At 42.1% G+C, this 21,347-nt stretch overlaps 1 protein-coding gene across 2 annotated transcripts in view; it reads right to left on the bottom strand.

The window, feature by feature from the left end:
• The window catches only part of LOC126333672 (uncharacterized protein KIAA0513), a 285,554-nt gene that overhangs the window by 149,492 nt on the left and 114,715 nt on the right, over positions 1-21,347 (bottom strand). The window lies entirely within an intron of this gene.

A 21,347-nucleotide genomic window follows, 5' to 3' on the forward strand; every position in this document is an offset into this window, starting at 1 on the left:
ATGATTTTTTAGTCAGACATGTGCTAAAGCTCGTTTATTTCCGCATGATAATGGCCACACTGCCAAAATCACAATATTGAGTTTTACAAAAAAAATTTCACAGTCAAAAGGTGACGTCGTAATTTACGAAAATTTTCACAATGTAAACTACAGCTACGAGTAGTTAATGTTTGTTTTGGATTGAGATTTCTTTTATATATTACTTTGCAAGATCTCAAAAACCTTTATTAGCGCACTATGCGGCCCACATTCAAAGACTAAGTGAAAAATATTGTCATCTAATTCGCGTAGTTAGAAATAAACGTAAGAGATTTTCGCGCCATATTTTTTCGTATTGAAGTTCACAACCAGGCCATAAGTAGCGCTGGTGTCGTTCTGTGTTTCCGTATAATAACGTTGTCTTTGCACTTCTACTATACTGGTGTTCTGTGAGGCAAACTGACGTTGACGTGACGTTGCCTACCGTGTGAACCTCGCCATTTGAAAGCATTGGACGAATATTTTGACGTGACGTGACCCGCGTTGAGGTTGACGTGACGTTGCCCACCGTGTGAATCGAGCCTATTTTCTTCTTTCAGCTCTTTCTCTGCGCCAAGGTTGCTTATTACTATGCCGTCCATATGGGACTCCGTGCGATGGTCAACCTGTGGTATGTTCCATGTAGAGTGGGGCAACATTACCTCCCTCCAATTGTGTCTCACGAAATGAAAACAACTACAAAATTACAGCTCATATGGAGACCTACTGCAAGTGGCCATTCGCTATAAACTGTTTATACTGTTTACATCCTGGCACGCAAAGCCAGTATAACTTGCCTGCTAATGGATTTTTAATATATTTGAACTTTTAAGTGTTAAATGTTTATTTGAACACAAGATTTTTGTGTCTTTCATATGATGTAATGTGACTGTTATGAAATGTTTGCGAAAAGCTCTGCTGCATGCAAACTTTAATCTGGATTATTGAAAATCCCGGGTCTTTATCTTAAAACAGCGTTACACATGCGCATAATCTTCCCTGTGTTACCTTTAATGTGTTGATAGCGAGCTCAGTTTGAGGACGTTGATGTATTCCTGACACTGTTTCGTAAGTAGCGACTGAACAAAAATAAATAAATAGATCTAAAATTCTTCCGTTTGAGTTATCATACATTATCTCATGTTTATTTTCGGCACCAACTGTTACCGTACCACTTTCTTAAAATAAAAACTGTTTCATAATTTTCTTATTGAATAGTGAGACCTATCTTACGTCGTCAGTATGCTGTCCAAATACAGTAATTATCCGAACGTTTCTCCAATGCACCCAAATCCTTAGCTGTCGTCACTCTTAGTCCACCACTCTCACGTATGTTCTGACGCTGCTCTGATGTCCTCTCCCACGGATTAGCGTCCCAACGTTACAAGTTATGCTTACCGCCGACTACACCACACGGTTTCATGTGATTTTTCTATGATTATAATATTCTTCCTAAGAGTTTCCTTGTCATATAGGTGCTTTCCCTTATGGAACTTCTACATAAAATTGCGGTTGAGTTCATAGTGAATTTACTTACACTACTGGCCATTAAAATTGCTACATGACGAAGATGAAGTGTTACAGACGCGAAAGTTAACCGACAGGAAGAAGATCCTGTAATATGCGAATGATTAGCTTTTCAGAGCATTCACACAAGGTTGGCGCCGGTGGCGACACCTACAACGTGCTGACATGAGGAAAGTTTCCAACTGATTTCTCATACACAAACAGCAGCAGTTGATCGTCGTTGCCTGGTGAAACGTTCTTGTGATGCCTCATGTAAGGAGGAGAAATGCGTACTATCACGTTTCCGACATGGAAACAGGTCGGATTGTAGCCTATCGCGATTGCGGTTTATCGTATCGCGACATTGCTGCTCGCGTTAGTTGAGATCCAATGACTGTTAGCAGAATATGGAATCGGTGGGTTCAGGAGGGTAATACGGAACGCCGTGCTGGATCGCAACGGCCTCGTATCACTGGCAGTCGAGATGACAGGCATCTTATCCGAATGGCTGTAACGGATCGTGCAGCCACGTCTCGATCCCTGAGTCAACAGATGGGTACGTTTGCAAGACAACAACCACCTGCACGAATAGTTCGACGACGTTTGCAGCAGCATGGGCTATCAGCTCGGAGACCATGGCTGCGGTTACCCTTGACGCAGCATCAGAGACAGGAGCGCCTGCGATGGTATACTCAACGACGAACCTGGGTGCACGAATGGCAAAACCTCATTTTTTCGGATGAATACAGGTTCTGTTTACAGCATCATGTTGGTCGCATCCGTGTTTGGCGACATCGCGGTGAGCGCACATTGGATTCGCGTATTCGTCATCACCATACTGGCGTATCACCGGCGTGATGGTATGGGGTGCCATTGTATACACGTCTCGGTCACCTCTTGTGCGCATTGACGGCACTTTGAACAATGGACGTTACATTTCAGATGTGTTACGACCCGTGACTCTACCCTTCATTCGATCCCTGCGAAACCCTACATTTCAGCAGGATAATGCACGACCGCATGTTGCAGGTCCTGTATGGGCCTTTTTGTATACAGAAAATGTTCGACTGTTACAACAGGTAATAGTTGACGTATACGAAGAAGGGTAGCATGAAGCATCAAGGGATTGATTCACGGGAAAGAGTCGTAAGAATTCCGAAAACCCTGAACTTGCAGACATTCAAAGACGGATGTCAACCATCCCATGAAAATTAAGTTACAGACTACCGAGAAACAGTAAAAAGCGAACAATCCACGTTGGAGTGCTGAAAAGTAACGTCTCCGAATTTTTTATGTGTAAACTAAAGTTTTATTAATAAAAAAAACGTTACTAACAATCATCTTCATTCTTTATGTCTACATATTTGCAGCCCTTCGCCGCTAGAGGTCTCCAAATCGCAGCGTGTAACATGGCGGTTTGTAACTTAACAATGTGTGCGCGTGAGAAACAACGTTCTGTAATCAAGTTTCGAATTCGAAGAGTTCGTCCTTCAACATGACAATGCCAGTCCCTACAGAGCGCTGAGACATGTGCAAACAATCCAACCACATAGGTTCCCGCGCTTGTAGAGGCCCCGTGTAAAGGATTAGATGGTAATTTTATTACTATCACTTGAAATGTTGGTATTATAGATAAACTAAAAAAATGAAGTGAAGTGTTTTTGAAACAATTTTTAATTTTAATTCGAACGTAATATATTGATCGACGGGAGCATTCTGATCACGGTCCTGCTATCGATATAAATCCATCTAGTCGACAACAGCGTCACCTGGAGAGGAATAATTGCTAGCCAGAAACACGCAACGCTGGATGTAGAATCGGTGGGCGTGCTGTCGTTTGAAAGACGGCAGATTGTGATGGCCTGGAGCAACACCGACTCAAAAGAAGGCCTCGGCGCTTGTTGGTGGCGTCACGTAAGCTAGGCACGGCGAACGCAAGGTCTGTTGCAGGCAGAAACGCCTGGGCGTGCTTATCACTATAAATCTCTTATTTTTGGGCAAAATGTTTGGTATTGTTTTGGATTCTGCAGTTTTATTTAGATGAAAGATTTACTTACTATCGTAAAGCTACAAATGAAGATCATAGTTCTGTATTACTGAATCCTGTCAAAACAAACGTAGATCAATATGAGAAGATGCTTTGCCCCATTGCAAGCTTCGGAAATTTTACATTCAAGTAACTATATTTACTTGATCCATTTTGTAATCGAAACTTACCCCAACCCCCTTACAATTAACTCGTTTCTTTTATTTATTTATTTATTTTCGTTGGACATCGTCACTGAAAATGTGAACTAATTGACATGTGTGCATGTCCAACTGTTGCCAGTCATTAGATTACAGTCGTTTTCAACGAAAGGAATTCTAAACATGAAACAAAATAGCTTCATACATCGAAAATACTGCTGAGCTTAAACTTTTTTAAACATGCACATTAGAAAAGATAAATATTCCCCACTTGCAACTGAAAGGAGAAACTTTATAAGATAAAAAAAAATTATTTGATAAAACAAGTATCTCTCTTTTGCCTCTTCTTCTGTCCCCCAACCCCTCCCCCAGCATGTACAATCGCGAGGTATTTCATAAACATTCAGTGCTCCTCACTCCATAGTCAGCCAAGATACGTAAAGAAGAGCACTAATATGTTCACAGTTTTTTGTAAAAGTAACCCGGTACAAACGTAACTTCGTCAGATTTACAAATAAGGTAAAGAAGCACGAATTCTGTTGCTGCTGGACCATGAAATTGTTTTTGTATGTCAATGCTTAAAACAGGCGGATATTTAAGTTTAGGAGTACACTATTTGTTAAGAAGTATAATGAATTGCACAATTAATTGATTGAAGAAATCTCTCAGAACAATGTGTGTTGGTCAACTAGCGCCAATAGTTTTCCTGTGTCAGAGAGGAAGTCACCACCATTATGAGTATGCCTGCAACAGACCTGGCGTTCGCCGTGCCTAGCTGACGTGACGTCACCAACAAGCGCCGAGGCCTGGAGCCGCCGCACGAGCGTTTTGGAAACTGCTCGACTTGTCGGGTGCCCGAGGAGTGCTATGGTGAGCGCCTTCAACAAAAGCCGAAACCAAGATGAAACCAAGTTCAGTCCCCCAGATGTCGGACGTCGCAGGCTGGGCAGACTGGTAAAACAGGGCAGGCGGCGAAGTGTGGCGAAACTAACATCTGACATTAATGCTGGGCAGAGAAAAAGTGTGTCTGAACGCCCAGTGCACCGAACACTCCTAACGATGGGCTTCCGTGGCACACAATCCATGCATGTGCAATGTTAAAACCATGACATCGGCAGCTATGACTAAAATGGGCATGTGGCTATCGGCACTGGACGTTGGCGCAGTGACAGAGTGTCGGATAGTCTGACGATTTCCGATGCCTTCTTCATCATACCTATGGGAGGACCCGAATCCGTCGTCTTTCAGGGCAGCAGCTCCTTGACATCTATACAGTGCGACAGAGACAAGCTGGCGGAGACTCCATTATGCTCTGGGGAACATGGGTGTCCATGGGTCCGGTGGAGCTCGTACAAGGCACCTTGGCGTACAAGGAACATCGTACACTGGTTGCGGACACGTACACTCCTTCATGACGATCATGTTTCCCGACGCCAGTGGCACTTTTCAACAAGATACTAGGCCGTGTCACAAGGCCAGGAGTGTGATGGAGTGGATCGAGGAACACAGTGCGAGTTTCTACTGACGTGCTGGCCCCCCAAGTTACCAGATTAAACCCCGATCGAACACATCTGTGATGTGACTGAACGTGGCGTCAGAACTCATCGCCCCACTCCGCAAAATTTACAGGCCCGCTGCTTGAATACTGCTCAGCAATGTGGGATGCGTGCCAGATGGGGTCGATAGAAGAGATAGAGAAGATCCAACGGAGAGCAGCGCGCTTCGTTACAGGATCATTTAGTAATCGCGAAAGCGTTACGGAGGTGATAGATAAACTCCAGTGGAAGAGTCTGCAGGAGAGAAGCTCAGTAGCTCGGTACAGGCTTTTGTTGAAGTTTTGAGAACATACCTTCACTGAAGAGTCAAGCAGTATATTGCTCCCTCCTACGTATATCTCGCGAAGGGACCATGAGGATAAAATCAGAGAGAGGCTTTCAATGAATTCGAAAGTAAAGTTCTATGTACTGACTTGGCAGAAAATCCTAAGAAATTTTGGTCCTATGTCAAAGCGGTAGGTGGATCAAAACAAAATGTCCAGAAACTCTGTGACCAAAATGGTACTGAAACAGAGGATGACAGACTAAAGGCCGAAATACTAAATGTCTTCTTCCAAAGCTGTTTCACAGAGGAATACTGCACTGTAGTTCCTTCTCTAGATTGTCGTACAGATGACAAAATGGTAGATATCGAAATAGACGACAGAGGGATAGAGAAACAATTAAAATCGCTCAAAAGAGGAAAGGCGGCTGGTCCTGACGGGATACCAGTTCGATTTTACACAGAGTACGCGAAGGAACTTGCCCCCCTTCTTGCAGCGGTGTACCGTAGGTCTCTAGAAGAGCGGAGCGTTCCAAAGGATTGGAAAAGGGCACAGGTCATCCACGTTTTCAAGAAGGGACGTCGAACAGATGTGCAGAACTATAGACCTATATCTCTAACGTCGATCAGTTGTAGAATTTTGGAACACGTATTATGTTCGAGTATAATGACTTTTCTGGAGACTAGAAATCTACTCTGTAGGAATCAGCATGGGTTTCGAAAGAGACGGTCGTGTGAAACCCAGCTCGCGCTATTCGTCCACGAGACTCAGAGGGCCTTAGACACGGGTTCACAGGTAGATGCCGTGTTTCTTGACTTCCGCAAGGCGTTTGACACAGTTCCCCATAGTCGTTTAATGAACAAAGTAAGAGCATACGGACTATAAGATCAATTGTGTGATTGGATTGAGGAGTTCCTAGATAACAGAACGCAGCATGTCATTCTTAATGGAGAGAAGTCTTCCGAAGTAAGAGTGATTTCAGGTGTGCCGCAGGGGAGTGTCATAGGACCGTTGCTATTCACACTATACATAAATGACCTGGTGGATGACATCGGAAGTTCACTGAGGCTTTTTGCAGATGATGCTGTGGTGTATCGAGAGGTTGCAACAATGGAAAATTCTACTGAAATGCAGGAGGATCTGCAGCGAATTGACGCATGGTGCACGGAATGGCAATTGAATCTCAATGTAGACAAGTGTAATGTGATGCGAATACATAGAAAGATAGGTCCCTTATCATTTAGCTACAAAATAGCAGGTCAGCAACTGGAAGCAGTTAATTCCATAAATTACCTGGGAGTAGGCATTAGGAGTGATTTAAAACGGAATGATCATATAAAGTTGATCGTCGGTAAAGCAGATGCCAGACTGAGATTCATTGGAAGAATCCTAAGGAAATACAACCCGAAAACACAGGAAGTAGGTTGCAGTACACTTGTTCGCCCACGGTTTGAATATTGCTCACCAGTGTGGGATCCGTACCAGATAGCGTTGATAGAAAAGATAGAGAGGATCCAACGGAGAGCAGCGCGCTTCGTTACAGGATCATTTAGTAATCGCGAAAGCATTACGGAGATGATAGATAAAATCCAGTGGAAAGCTCTGCTCGAGAGACGCTCAGTAGCTCGGTACGGGCTTTTGCTAAAGTTTCGAGAACATACCTTCACCGAAGAGTCATGCAGTATATTGCTCCCTCCTACGTATATCTCGCGAAGAGACCATGAGGATAAAATCAGAGAGATTAGAGCCCACACAGAAGCATACCGACAATCCTTCTTTCCACGTACAATACGAGACTGGAATAGAAGGGAGAGCCGATAGAGTTACTCAGGGTACCCTCCGCCACACACCGTCAGGTGGCTTGCGGAGTATGGATGTAGATTCAGATGTAGATGTAGACACAGAAGCATACCGACAATTCATCTTTCCACGAACAATTCGAGACTGGAATATAAGGGAGAACCGATAGAGGTACTCAAGGTACCCTCCGCCACACAGCGTCAGGTGGCTTGCGGAGTATGGATGTAGATGTGGATGTAGAATTAGATGACTTGTGTGTCCAGGTGAGGTGCCAACTCCCTCCAGCGACCTATCAAGGCCTCATTGGCCCCAGGCTCGATGCCTTGCCACTGTTATCAAAAAAATGGTTCAAATGGCTCTGAGCACTATGGGACTAAACTTCTAAGGTCATCAGTCCCCTAGAACTTAGAACTACTTAAACCTAACTAACCTAAGGACATCACACACATCCATGCCCGAGGCAGGATTCGAACCTGCGACCGTAGCAGTCGCACGCTTCCGGACTGCGCGCCTAGAACCGCGAGACCACCGCGGCCGGCTGCCACTGTTATCCGTGACAAAGATGGACATACCGCCTATTAGGTAGTACGCGGTCATATTGCTCTCGCTGATCTGTGTATAACTGAGGCAATGCACGTTGTGTTCCCTATTAAGATACAGTGATTTACCTGTGATGTGAAGTTGAAACTGCAGACAGGGAAATGTCTCGTAAGAGACAAACGAACTCACAAAAATGCGGATCGAAAAGTTTCTTCTACCAGTATCTTCGCAAATCAGAAAGAATGCTGATGGCATTGACAGTAGCCTTTATCTACAATATTGTAGAACAAAAGCAAACTGGTGCTTCTCATTTATTATGAATATGTAGTCCTGGATTGCGAACCTGGTGCTCTCCCACGTTCAGGTCGGCCTACTATAAGCGATCGTGAAATAACCTCGAATCTGGGACCAGACATTTGGCAACCTTCATGATAGATGAAACTGTACAGAAAGTCACTACTAAAACTGTAAATTTACAATATCCTTTAAATGAGAACAGAATAGAAAATTCAACCCATTTTTACATATGAAATTTACCTAACGAATCAAAAATGGCTTGTATGTTTGAAATCTACCGACAATATATTTTTGTTATTGTGTAAACGTTTTGGATCTTCTTCAAACAAGCCCTCAAGTGATGAACTCTGTAACTGGGTTCACTAAGAAAATCGGCTTCAAGAGCCCGAACGTTCATTTAACCATACAGTACGTCCAAAAAAATTGAAAGGATGTGAGATACAGTTGAAACGAAAACAGCAGTGTTGATCAAATTAACCATGAACTGATAGAAAAAGAGAAGGAACATTCGCATCAGATTATAAAGAGAATTATTCTCGCACCCAGGTACCTGGCTCAGCATAATATGGCCTCTGAGGCACCAGCGACAAGCTCTATCAAGATGATAATGGTAATTTTCTTTGTTTGATTGAAATGATAGCAGATTTTGAGCCTCTTTTGCTGGAACATTTAAGGGGGGTAAAAACTCAAGAAATTCGTGACCATCAGCTTGGCAAGAGCATACAAAATGAACTCAAATTTGCTTGCCAACAAAGCGGAAAACAGTACTGTTAATTTTGTAAAAGAAAATAAATATTTTGCAGTCGTACTTGATTTTACTCCTGATTCAAGCCACAATGAACAAATGACATTGATTGTTGGGTATGGAAACTTATCAGAAGACGCAGTGACTGAAGAAGAACACTTTCTCGACTTTCTGAACATCACTTCAACAACATAAGGAAGTTTGACTGAAATCCTTTTATCGACACTAGATCAAAATAGGAGTGCGGGTAAGCTACTACAAACAGCATAGTGAACGCATTATTGTGGCCAAGATAGACACAAAGCCCACGCCTACTACAGTAGAACAAGTTTATATGCCAACTAGCACTGCAGATGATGAAGAAACTGAAGAAATGTATGATGAGATAAAAGAAATTATTCAGGTAGTGAAGGGAGACGAAAACTTAATAGTCATGGGTGACTGGAATTCGAGAGTAGGAAAAGGAAAAGAAGGAAAGGTAGTAGGGATTTGGTCTAAGAAATGAAAGAGGAAGCCGCCTGGTAGAATTTTGCACAGAGCATAACTTAATCATAGCTGAGACTTGGTTCAAGAATCATGAAAGAACCCTGGAGATACTAAAAGATTTCAGATAGATTATATAATGGTAAGACAGAGATTTAGGAACCAGGCTTTAAATTGTAAGACATTTCCAGGGGCAGATGTTCACTCTGACCACAATCTATTGGTTATGAGCTGTAGATTAAAACTGAAGAAACTGCAAAAAGGTGGGAATTTAAGGAGATGGGACCTGGATAAACTGAAAGAACCAGAGGTTGTACAGAGTTTCAGGGAGCGCATGAGGGAACAATTGACAGGAATGGGGGAAAAAATACAATAGAAGAAGAATGGGTAGCTTTGAGGAATGAAATAGTGAAGGCAGCAGAGGACCAAGTAGGTAAAAAGACGAGGGCTAGAAGAAATCCTTGGGTAACAGAAGAGATACTGAAATTAATTGATGAAAGGAGAAAATACAAAAATGCAGTAAGTGAAGCAGGCAAAAAGGAATACAAACGTCTCAAAAATGAGATCGACCGGAAGTGCAAAATGGCTAAGCAGGGATGGCTAGAGGACAAATGTAAGGATGTGGAGGCTTATCTTACGAGGGGTAAGATAGATGTTCCCTACAGGAAAATTAAAGAGACCTTTGGACAAAAGAGAACCACTTGCATGAATATCAAGAGCTCAGATGGAAACCCAGTTCTAAGCAAAGAAGGGAAAGCAGAAAGGTGGAAGGAGTATATAGAGGGTCTATACAAGGGCGATGTTCTTGAGGACAATGTTATGGAAATGGAAGAGGATGTAGATGAAGATGAAAATGAAATGGGAGATATGATATTGCGTGAAGAGTTTGACAGAGCGCTGAAAGACCTAAGTCGAAACAAGGCCCCAGGAGGGGACAACACTCCATTAGAACTACTGACAGCCTTGGGAGTGCCAGTCCTGACAAAACTCTACCATCTGGTGAGCAAGAAATATCAAATAGGTGAAATTCCCTCAGAGATCAAGACGAATATAATAATTCCAATCCCAAAGAGAGCAGGTGTTGACAGATGTGAAAATTACCGAACAATCAGTTTAATAAGTCACAGCTACAAAATACTAACGCGAATTCTTTACAGACGAATGGAAAAACTGGTAGACGCCGACATCGGGGAAGATCAGTTTGGATTCCGTAGAAATGTCGGAACACGTGATGCAATACTGACCCTACGACTTATCTTAGAAGAAAGATTGAGGAACAGCAAACCTACGTTTCTAGCATTTGTAGAGTTAGAGAAAGCTTTTGACAATGTTGACTGGAATACTCTCTTTCAGATTCTGAAGGTGGCAGGGGTAAAATACAGCAAGCGAAAGGCTATTTACGATTTGAACAGAAAGCAGATGGCAGTTATAAGAGTCGAGGGACATGAAAGGGAAGCAGTGGTTGGGAAGGGAGTGAGACAGGGTTGTAGCCTCTCCCCGATGCTATTCAATCTGTATATTGAGAAAGCAGTAAAGGAAACAAAGAAAAGTTCGGAGTAGGTATTAAAATCCATGGAGAAGAAATGAAAACTTTGAGGTTCGCCGATGACATTGTAATTGTGTCAGAGACAGCAAAGGACTTGGAAGAGCAGTTGAACGGAATGGCCAGTGTCTTGAAAGGAGGGTGTAAGATGAACATCAACAAAAGCAAAACAAGGATAATGGAATGTAGTCGAATTAAGTCGGGTGACGCTGAGGGAATTACATTAGGAAATGAGACACCTAAAGTAGTAAAGGAGTTTTGCTATTTGGTGAGCAAAATAACTGATGATGGTCGAAGTAGAGAGGATATCGAATGTAGATTGGCAATGGCAAGGAAAGCGTTTCTGAAGAAGAGAAATTTATTAACATCGGGTATTGATTTAAGTGTCAGGAGGTCGTTTCTGAAAGTATTTGTATGGTACTACAGAAAAATGCTGAGGATTAGATGGGTAGACCACATAACTAATAAGGAGGTATTGAATAGAATTGGGGAGAAGAGGAGTTTGTGGCACAAATTGACTAGAAGATGGGATCGGTTGGTAGGACATGTTCTGAGGCATCAAGGGATCGCCAAGTTAGTACTGGAGGGCAGCGTAGAGGATAAAAATCGTAGAGGGAGAGCAAGAGATGAATACACTAAGCAGATTTAGAAGGATGTAGACTGCAGAAGGTACTGGAAGATGAAGAAGTTTGAACAGGATAGAGTAGCATGGAGAGCCGCATCAAACCAGTCTCAGGACTGAAGACCACAACAACAACAGATCAACTAGGTGTCGATATTCATTACTGCACAGGCCAAACTTACGATAATGTGGTGTTCAAGCCCGATTTCTAAAGTGTAAACTGAGAGCAATTGATATGGCATGCGCTAGCCACAGTCTTAATCCTATGTTAACAGATGCAGCAAAGTCTACAACAAAAGCAGTCACTTTTTTCGTGTAGTTCAAAGACTATACATTGTTTTTGGTTCAACCACTCAGAGATGGGAAATATTTTTGAACACGGTTCTAACGTTGATTGATTGACTAATTGATTGAGGGGGGGGGGGGGGGGTTATGTGACTAAACGGCGAGGTCATCAGTCCAAAGTACCAGCTTTAACAGTGATGAAGCTTTCCGATGCTGGATGGGAAAGTAGAGTGGATATCAGACAATAGAAGTAAGAGATGCCCTTCAAGCAGAAAACAGACGTGAAAGTAGCAGCTATTCCCTCGAAAGTTTAATGAAGTTCATTGAGAATTTCCGTGAAGAAAGTATTGTTAATGGGCAGATAACTGCAAAAGAGATAGCTGAAAGTTTATGGATTGTGCCAAAATTTCAAGAAAAGAGAACTATCAAAAAGACAAAACAATTGTATTACGATAGTAACAACATGGTTTGCAGGGCACCAGTTTCAGAGGAGAACTACGACATTGATTTTTTTCTACCGTGTCGTTAAAACAGTATTACAAATATGGGGCCTGGACGTTTAAGATACATGCAGGACAAAGAACTGAAAATGTTACATAAAAACTTAAGAGCTAAGTGTAAACATTAACGGCGAATGTTCAAAATACATGTATTGCATCAGAAGGTTTGACAGATATCATAGTGTTCAGAGAAATGGTGCCCAATATTGATATAATTAAATGAAATTGCAAACGCATATTCCAACATTTATATTGCTTGCAGAATGTTGCAATATTCATTGCCATATCGTACATGTATTTTAGTGATTTTAGTTACGGTTGTAATCTTGAGTAACATCAGGCATCATACCGCCTGTATACCACGAGCTCTACAATTTCTTGTATGAAATCCGCTGTTTGGCTGTGGCCTATATTATTTTTCATACAATTACCATAGTGATCGATTTCTGTCAATTGATGTCAATCCACATACTATGTGGAAAGATAATCTGAACTATATTTTTATCGTAAATGTACGTGTTAAAAACGACAATGTTGCTGTTGTCGTGGTCTTCAGTCAGAAGACTGGTTTGGTGCAGCTCTTTTCTGTGTGACCCTCTTCATCTTCGAATAACCACTGTAACCTATATCTTTTTGAATGTGCCTACGGTATTCATCTCTTGGTACTCCTCCACAATTTTTATCACCCACATTTCCGTCTAACACCAAACTGGTAACCCATTGACGTCTCAGAAGGTGTCATATCAACAGACCCCTTCTTTTGCCCAAGTTGTGCCGCAAATTTCTTGTGTCCCCATTTCTGTTCAGTACCTCTTCATGAGCTACGTGATCGACCCACCTAATCTTCAACATTCTTATGTAGCACCATATTTCGAAAGCTTCTATTCTTTTTTTTGTCTAAACTGGTTATCGCACATGTTTCACTTCCATACATGACTACACTGCAGACAAATGCCTTCACAAAAGACTTCTTATCACTTAAATTTATTGTTAACAAAAACAAATTTATTTTCTTTTAAAATGCATTGGCAGTCTCTATTTTTTACCGGCTCTACTTAGGCCATCATTAATTATTTTGCTGCGCAAACACAAAACTCATCTACTACTTTAAGTGTCTCGTTTCCTAATCTCTTTCCCTTAGCATCACGTGCTTTAATCGACTATATTCCATTATCCTTGTTTTGCTATTTTTGATGTTCATCTTCTATCCTCCTTTTAAGACAGTGTCCATTCTGTTCAACTGATCTTCCAGGTCCTTTGCTATCTCTGACAGAATTACAATGTCATTGGCAAACCTTAAAGTTTTTATTTGTTCTCCTTGAACTTCAATTCCTACTCCAAATTTTTCTTGTGCTTCCTTTACTGCCTGTTCAGGGTACAGATTGAATAACATCGAGGATAGGCCACAACCCATCACTCCCTTCTCAACCACAGCTTCCATTTCATACCACTCGCCTCTTGTAATTGCCGTCTCGTTTCTGTACAAGTTGTAAACAGCGTTTCGCTCCTTTTATTTTACCCCTTCTACGTTCAGAGTTTCAAAGCGAGTAACATTCCAGTCAACTTGGTTAAAAGCTTTCTCTAAGTCTACAAATGCTATAAACGTGTGTTTATCTTTCCTTAACCTACCTTCTAAGCCAAGCAGTAGGGTCAGTATTGCCTCGCGTGTTTCTACATTTCTCCGAAATCCAAACTGATCGGCTTCTACCATCTTTTCTACATCTACATCCATACTCCGCAAGCCACCTGACGGTGTGTGGCGGAGGGTACCTTGAGTACCTCTATCGGTTCTCTCTTCTATTCCAGTCTCGTATTGTTCGTAGAAAGAAGGATTGTCGGTTTGCCTCTGTGTGGGCTCTAATCTCTCTGATTTTATCCTCATGGTCTCTTCGCGAGATATACGTAGGAGGGAGCAATATACTGCTTGACTCCTCGGTGAAGGTATGTTCTCGAAACTTCAACAAAAGCCCGTACCGAGCTACTGAGCGTCTCTCGAGCAGAGCTTTCCACTGGATTTTATCTATCATCTCCGAAATGCTTTCGCGATTACTAAATGATCCTGTAACGAAGCGCGCTGCTCTCCGTTGGATCCTCTCTATCTCTTCTGTCAACGCTATCTGGTACGGATCCCACACTGGTGAGCAATATTCAAGCCGTGGGCGAATAAGTGTACTGCAACCTATTTCCTGTGTTTTCGGGTTGTATTTCCTTAGGATTCTTCCAATGAATCTCAGTCTGGCATCTGCTTTACCGACGATCAACTTTATATGATCATTCCGTTTTAAATCACTCCTAATGCCTACGCCCAGATAATTTATGGAATTAACTGCTTCCAGTTGCTGACCTGCTATATTGTAGCTAAATGATAAAGGATCTTTCCTTCTATGTATTCGCAGCACATTACACTTGTCTACATTGAGATTCAATTGCCATTCCCTGCACCATGCGTCAATTCGTTGCAGATCCTCCTGCATTTCAGTAGAATTTTCCATTGTTGCAACCTCTCGATATACCACAGCATCATCCGCAAAAAGCCTCAGTAAACTTAAGATGTTATCCACAAGGCCATTTATATATATTGTGAATAGCAACGGTTCTACGACTCTCCCCTGCGGCACACCTGAAATCATTCTTACTTCGGAAGACTGCTATCCATTGAGAATGACATGCTGCGTCTGATAGTCCATAAGCTCTTAATTTGTTCACTACAAGACTGTGGGGAACTGTATCGAACGCCTTGCGGAAGTCAAGAAACACGGCATCTAACTGGGAACCAGTGTGTATGGCACTCTGAGTCTCGTGGATGACCTGTGCCCTTTTCCAATCCTTTGGAACGCTACGCTCTTTTATAGACTTATGGTACAGCGCTGCAAGTTCCTTTGCGTACTCTGTGTAAAATCGAACTGGTATCCCATCAGGTCCAGCGGCCTTTCCTCTTTTGAGCGATTTTAATTGTTTCTCTAACACTCTGTCGTTTTTCGATTCTACTGTAAAGAACTCGTGTTAGTATTTTGCAACCATGACTTACTAAGCTGATAATCCGGTAATTTTTCACACCTGTCAACACCTGCTTTCTTTGAAATTGCAATTACTACTTTTTTATGTCTGGGGATATTTCGCCTGTCTCATACATACTGCATACCAGATGGAAGAGTTTTCTCATGGCTGGTTCTCCCAAGGCTATCGGTAATTCTGACGGAATCTACGTCCACTTCCCTTTTTACAATATTGCCTTCAAGTTCATCTCTTCCAAGGAGCCTCTATATACTCCTTCCACCTTTCAGTTTTACCTTTTTTAGTTAGGGCTGGTTTTCCATCAGACGTCTAGATATTCGTACAACTGTTTCTCTTTTCCCCAAAGACGTCTTTAATTATCCTGTAGGCGGCATCTTTCTTTCCCCTAGTGAAATATGCTTCTAAATCCTTACATTTGTCCTCTAGATATTTCTGATTCGGCAATTTGCACTTCCTGTTATTCATTTTTTAAACGTTTGAATTCCCTTTCGTCTGCTTCATATACTGCATTTTTAAATTTTCTCCTTTCATCAACTAAATTCAATATCTTTTGTTATCCAAGGGTATATACTAAGCCTTATCTGTTTACCTATCTTGATCTTCTGCTTCACTATTCCATCTCTTAAAACTACCTATTCGTCTTTTGCTGTGCAAATATTCCTTTCCCCTGTTCTTTTCAACTGTTGTCTAAGGCTCCCTCTGAAACTATCAAAAACCTCTGGTTCTTTCAACTTATCCGGGTCTCCTCCCCTCAATTTTCTACCTTTTTGCAATTTATTCAATTTTAATCCATAGTGCATAAGCAATAAATTGTGGTCAGAATCCACATCTGTTCCTGGAAACGTCTTACAATTTAAAATCTGGTTCCGAAATCTCTGTCCAACCATAATACACTCAGTCTGAAACTTTCCAGTGTCTCCCGGTCTCTTCTCCTTATACAACCTTCTTTTTATGATTCTTAAACCACGAACTGGAGGAAAGCTATGAAAGAGGAAGCCCTCTGGTAGAATTTTGCACGGAGCATAATTTAATCATCGCTAATACTTGGTTTAAGAATGACACTATATGTTTTCAAAATATAATGTATCATACATTTGTAATTTAAAAATGTTACGTAATTCCGTGAAAGGTAATTCTAATGAGATTGGAGTGGAGAAATACTTTGAATTGTGGCACATGCACTTTGAAATTTATGCTCGTACATATCGATAGTCGAGTACGACAATGCAAGCAACTGTATACAGACTCATCTGTGCAAATATCGAACTAGCTCAGTCGCCATTGAGGTGTTAACTGTACGAGTGCGCTAGGACATCAGCATAACATGATTCTTGTTTTGTATTTGTGGTATTTAATGTTTGACATGATGATGTTCCTTGCTTCGTTTCACTGTAAAGCGACGCAACATCACTCTGTCGCTTGAAAGTTTGTAAAGGTCATAAACTTCTGTTAATACGTTACAAGGTACGTTCTAATGCTTTAGCAATGAATACAGTGTTTACATATAATCGCATATGTATTATCCACCTTGACTTCGAACATTGGTTTATTAAACTATCGGATCTGATGATGATAGCACAGATCCGTCGAAACCAGTAATGAATAAAAAGATTTTCAAGGGATCTTGGCGAACCCGCTTTTTTAAGAATAATGTAACTATTCAGATACCTTTCAACAGTTGAATAAGGATTCCCATAAGTAAGGTGTGTGTATTGAACTGGGGACCTACAAACGACGGAGAGGCTTCGTCCCCGCCATAGCCCTGAGTGGTTCACAACCCCATGACAGACCACAGCAGTCATGGATAACATTATGTGGCACAATGGGAACTACACTGCGTCCTGCAATATCGTTGCTTCTTGGCTATGTAAGTAAATGTAGATGTGCACGCAAGTTGTGTTACCGACTGTTGGCATACGAGGACACAGCGGCGCGACATACCCTCCTAAACGCACAAGCCCATCAGACTAGGTTGGGGATAAAGTGTGTGATGCCTGCCTTCTTGTATAAGGTAAGCTTTTAGCAGGTCTGAAAATAACGTCTCCTCCGCCCCTTAAATTAGCCAAAATTATCGTCTGTCAAAACGTTCTTTCCTCGATAACTCGATAAATGCCGGACACCACGATTTCCTGTAACCAGGAAGTCGCGCGGGATTAGCCGAGCGATCTAAGGCGCTACAGTCATGGACTGTGCGGCTGGTCCCGGCGGAGGTTCGAGTCCTCCCTCAAACATGGGTGTGTGTGTTTGTCCTTAGGATAATTTAGGTTAAGTAGTGTGTAAGCTTAGGGACTGATGACCTTAGCAGTTAAATCCAATAAGATTTCACATACATCTGAACTTTTTTTAAAACCAGGAAGTGCTCGCTACACCGCCTGTAAGCTCTATGCTTAAAACAGCTTTTACTCTGATCTGATATCGGGGCACCAGATACTGTGGCGTAAATTAAAGCCCAGCCCTTTGGTTTGTTTGCTGTGCACTCACAGCAATGTTGTGCTGTCTGAAACGACACTGAAGAGAGCCCACAATAGAGAAGATAGCAGAGCTGCTTTCTGAGATGCCCGGGTGAATTTTCATAAATAATGTGGGAGAGAGAGAGAGAATCAAACGGTTAGCTGGAAGGAAGGGTGACCCTGAATCGAGCAATAATAGCTTCCACATTGATGGAACTGCCTTCTATTTCTGGCCAGTGGCTTAAAAGTGAAGAAAAACTCGTGCCTTTGAGGTATAGAGGAAGGCAGACCGATCAGCTGAAACAGTCTGTACAGACATGACATTATAGGGCGAATTAACTGTCTTACCAACGGAGAAATGACACAACCAACCAGTTCCAATAAATTTTTAATACATTGATCTAGGTTTCGATACCTCTAAGAATGTCTTCATCAGAACGAAATGTTAAGAACCGTAAAGTTACATTGCGAGAAGGCAATAAAGTTTGGAGCAGACATGCTCAAGTCAAAAATTAGAAACGTTCCAGCCTTTTGATACGTACACGTTGTAATGAACAACATCAGACTGATATTGTTCATTGCAAGGTATACGTACCAAGCATCAGACTGATGTTGTTCACTGTAAGGTATACGTACCAAAGGCTTGGACTTTTTTAATTTTTAATTTTCGACCTGAGCATATCTGCTCGAAACTTTGACTACTGCCTTCTCGCAATGTCACTTAACGGTTGTTAAAATTTTATTCTGATGCAGACATCCTTAAAAATTATTTGCAACTGGTTGGCTGTGTCATTACTCCGTTGAAACTTACGTTCGGGTGCTGAAAGACAGCCATGTTCAAAACAGTTTGGTGTCTTGAATCGCTCATTACTGGGCTCGACACTTATCCTAGATGGCTGCATGCCTCATCGCTCACTGATACCAATTTGCTGGCTGATTAAGTGACACGCTCTCTGGGTACGGACCCCATAAAGGTGCCAGGCGGCTGTGATCTACTGCCTAATAGATTTGCGACAGTCCAGCCTGATCCTGTTGAGGTGAGGTAATCAGTGGAGGCTACCTTTTGGAACTTTTCTCTAGAGATTACACCTCTCTCATCATCTCAACGAGAATTTGTAAAGAACAACGCAATTTATTCCAGGGGTATCATAAAGAATAATTAATGTCCATTTTACGCTGCCTGACAAAGCAACTGAGGCACCCAGAAGACATGGTTGGATATCAATGTAACAGCGTACATATACACAACATCTAAAGATATGTAAATGATTACGGGTGCAATTCACTGCGCCAGGTAGAACAGCTACTAGAACGCATTAGTGTTGTTCGTATTTAGTGTTGCTACCAGGGCCGGTAGCGTATACCGGGTGGCCCATTGATAGTGACCGGGCCAAATATCTCACGAAATAAGCATCAAATGAAAAAATTACGAAGAACGAAACTCGTCTAGCTTGAAGGGGGAAACCAGATGGCGCTATGGTTGGCCCCATCTAGATGGCGCCTTATACAGGGTGGTTCACTGATCGTGACCGGGCCAAATATCTCACGAAATAATCGTCAAACGAAAAAACTACAAAGAACGAAACTTGTCTAGCTTCAAGGAAGAAACCAGATGGCACTACGGCGCTAGATGGCGCTGCCATAGGTCAAACGGGTATCAACTGCTTTTTTAAAAAAATAGGAACCCCCATTTTTTATTACATATTCGTGTAGTACGTAAAGAAATATGAATGTTTTTGTTGGACCACTTTTTTCGCTTTGTGACAGATGGCGCTGTAATAGTCACAAGCGTTTAAGTACGTGGTATCACGTAACATTCCGCCAATCCGGACGGTATTTTCTTCGTGATACATTACCCGTGTTAAAATAGACCGTTTACCAATTGCGGAAAAGGTCGATATCGTGTTGATGAATGACTATTCTGTTCAAAATGCTCAACGGGCGTGTGCTATGTATGTTACTCGGTATCCTGGACAGGAAGTGTTCAGCCACACGTGAAACGTCAACCACTACCTGCAACAAATGATGACGCCCGAGTACGTGTTTCAGCTGCTGTCGCGGCTAATCCGCACATCAGCAGCAGACAAATTGAGCGAGAATCGGGAATGTCAAAAACGTTGGTGTTGAGAATGCTACATCAACATCGATTGCACCCGTACCATATTTCTATGCACCAGGGTTTGCATGGCGACGACTTTTAACATCGTGTACAGTTCTGTCACAGGGCACAAGAGAAATTACGGGACGATGACAGATTTTTTGCACGCGTTCTATTTAGCGACGAAGCGTCATTCACCAACAGCGGTAACGTAAACCGGCATAATATGCACTATTGGGCAACGGAAAATCCACGATGGCTGCGACAAGTGGAAAATCAGCGACCTTGGCGGGTTAATGTATGGTGCGGCATTATGGGAGGAAGGATAATTGGCTCCCATTTTATCGGTGGCAATCTAAATGGTGTAATGTATGCTGATTACCTACGTAATGTTCTACCGATGTTACTACAAGATGTTTCACTGCAGGACGGAATGGCGATGTACTTCCAACATGATGGATGTCCGGCACACAGCTCGCACGCAGTTGAAACGGTATTGAATAGCATAATTCATGTCAGGTGGATTGGTCGTCGAAGCATGGCCCGCACTTTCACCAGATTTGACGTCCCCGGATTTCTTTCTGTGGGGAAAGTTGAAGGATATTTGCTATCGTGATCCACCGACAACGCCTGACAACATGCGTCAGCGCATTGTCAATGCATGTGCGAACATTACGGAACGCGAACTACTCGCTGTTGAGAGGAATGTCGTTACACGTATTGCCAAATGCATTGAGATTGAGGGACATCATTTTGAGCATTTATTGCATTAATGTGGTATTTACAGGTAATCACGCTGTAACAGCTTGCGTTCTCAGAAATGGTATGTTCACAAAAGTACATGTATCACATTGGAACAACCGAAATAAAATGTTCAAACGTACCTACGTTTTGTATTTTAATTTAAAAAAACCTACCTGTTACCAACTGTTCGTATAAAATTGTGAGCCATATGTTTGTGACTATTACCGCGCCATCTATTAAAAAGCAAAAAAAGTGGTCCAACTAAAACATTCATATTTATTTACGTACTACACGAATATGTAATAAAAATGGGGGTTCCTATTTTTAAAAACGCAGTTGATATCCGTATGACCTATGGCAGCGCCATCTAGCGCCGTAGTGCCATCTGGTTTCTCCCTTGAAGCTAGACAAGTTTCGTTCTTTGTAGTTTTTTCGTTTGACGATTATTTCGTGAGATATTTGGCCCGGTCACGATCAATGAACCACCCTGTATAAGGGGTGTGAACAGCGTCAGATGTAGAGTGATCAATGTGAAGGACACGGGCAAGTCGTGTACATGTCTGAGACAGCGCTGTCAGTACCAGAGTTGAAAGGAGCCTCATTGCAGGTCTCCATTTGGCGGCTGGTCGAATCGTGTGTTATCCAGATTTGTAGGCCATTAAGATGTGGCAGTGGCTCTTTGTTGGCTGTATGGG

This window comes from Schistocerca gregaria, chromosome 2, assembly GCF_023897955.1.
Source record: "Schistocerca gregaria isolate iqSchGreg1 chromosome 2, iqSchGreg1.2, whole genome shotgun sequence".
Classification (NCBI taxonomy): domain Eukaryota; kingdom Metazoa; phylum Arthropoda; class Insecta; order Orthoptera; family Acrididae; genus Schistocerca; species Schistocerca gregaria.